Source organism: Temnothorax nylanderi, unplaced genomic scaffold, assembly GCF_030848795.1.
Source record: "Temnothorax nylanderi isolate EJ_2023f unplaced genomic scaffold, tnyl_v1.0 TNYL_tig0900_pilon, whole genome shotgun sequence".
In the NCBI taxonomy this organism is placed as follows: Eukaryota; Metazoa; Arthropoda; class Insecta; order Hymenoptera; family Formicidae; genus Temnothorax; species Temnothorax nylanderi.
The window spans coordinates 16516-18176 of record NW_027249962.1 but is presented as its reverse complement, the minus strand read 5'-3'; the positions used below and the strand labels follow the sequence as shown (position 1 = coordinate 18176).

The window sequence follows — 1661 nt, the reverse complement described above, 5'->3', positions numbered from 1 at the left end:
AAATCGTGACAAGGCACGGGGCAATTTGTGACAATTCTTCTTTCAACGGGTTTCAATGTCCGAATTCGTCCTATTTTCATGATTTATATCAAAACGTACACTTACTCACTCAAAAAAGGTTTTTATTAATCAAATTGTACATTAAATGGAATAGGAAGGGCAAAAAATCGTTAGGCTTCGCTTTCGTCGTCTTCCGAACTGCGAGTAACAACCTTTCTCGGACGTCCACGTCCTCTGCAAGCTGGCTGTTTCTTGGGGAGCTTGATTCTTATATTCTTTTTTTTATTTTGTACTCTTTCGTCATTTTCGTCAACAAGTGCATCGAGTTCATTAGCGTCAGTCAAAATTGCACTTCTCTTTCGTTTTCGTCCTCTTGTCGTGACTTTCCTTTTGCCCGCTTTTGGAAACGATCGAAGGGATTGTTTGAGGCCCTTGACACATCATTTTCAGTTGAGGTACCTGGCTGTGGTTGGTCATCTCCATTCCATCCTCGATCAGTGACTTGACCGGGTAAAAAATCGATTTCACCAAAAATGTCAGGATTGAAAGGAAAGATTCCTGCTGCTTTGAATCCGGCCCTGATGTTTGTACTTGTTGTGGCTAAAGGCAAAGAATCGGTGACGATCGAAGGGATGTCATATATCGTCATCGTTTTCCCAGGATTGTTCACGCAATGTGTCACGAATTACCCCAGGCGGTCATGTCACGAAATGCCCCAGCGTCATGTTTTATCTTTCGTGGTCCGAAAAACCCAGACAAGAAATAAATGCATGCAACCTGCGTTACACATGTGTGTGTAAATGCCAGGTGAACAAGTAAAACTTACCGTTTCAAATCTGGAAGCAATTGCTTCGTATTGAACACAAAATATCCGTGGATTCAAAAATTTACTTTTACACGAGGTAAACACTTTTTCCGCCACTGACAACGAAACATTGTAGATACGCACACCGAATTTTGTTCTAATATAGAGGACCATTAGACCCATCTATGGTCTGTAATACAGGTTTCTACCAGCAAATGCATAGAAGTTATCCGCGCGGGAAATTTTTCGTATTGTCACGAATTGCCCCGGTCTCCCCTACCATCACGCCGGAAATGGCGCACCGCGCGACGCGCAATATTACTCGAAGAGCCGAACTCTGTATACGAGAAGGAGGAGGGCACTTCGAACAGTTCTTGCATTAAAATATTCTCATATTTTAATGCAAAGTGGATTAGACCTACTGGGGATACCACTTAAAAAAAAATGCGCCATGCTATCTACCGCAAGGTGGTGTGGAAATGATAGCGCTCTATCATTTTCTTGCCACAGAAAAAAAAATTATTTTTTGGCTCGCGATCTTATATCGCGATTGCTATTTATGCACAATTCACACACAAAAAATATCATTCTAGTGCTAAGAAAACCAATTATTCCATTTTCCTTCTTTTAACGGTTATCTTCACAAAGAATATTTTTTTGATAATAATCTTAAAATACACTCATCACTCTCTTTACTTAAAACAAATAATATTCTGAATTCTAATTGTTTAACTTTTCAATTAAGAATATAAAATTAAAACAAAAATTCGATTTGCTTATTATTTTGACTTTTCTTTGATAAAATTTTATAATGTTCTTTGAAGGAGTATAAATTCTTTTTTCCAGTACATGATAT

At 38.5% G+C, this 1661-nt stretch overlaps 1 long non-coding RNA gene across 1 annotated transcript; it reads right to left on the bottom strand.

Moving 5' to 3' along the window:
* Window positions 1-295: 295 nt before the first annotated feature.
* On the bottom strand, window positions 296-1072 carry LOC139785851 (uncharacterized). Its single transcript, XR_011722100.1, has 2 exons — window positions 827-1072; window positions 296-600 (listed from the first exon to the last, which is right to left on the bottom strand). It is a non-coding gene; the product is annotated as an uncharacterized lncRNA (long non-coding RNA).
* Window positions 1073-1661: the final 589 nt, after the last annotated feature.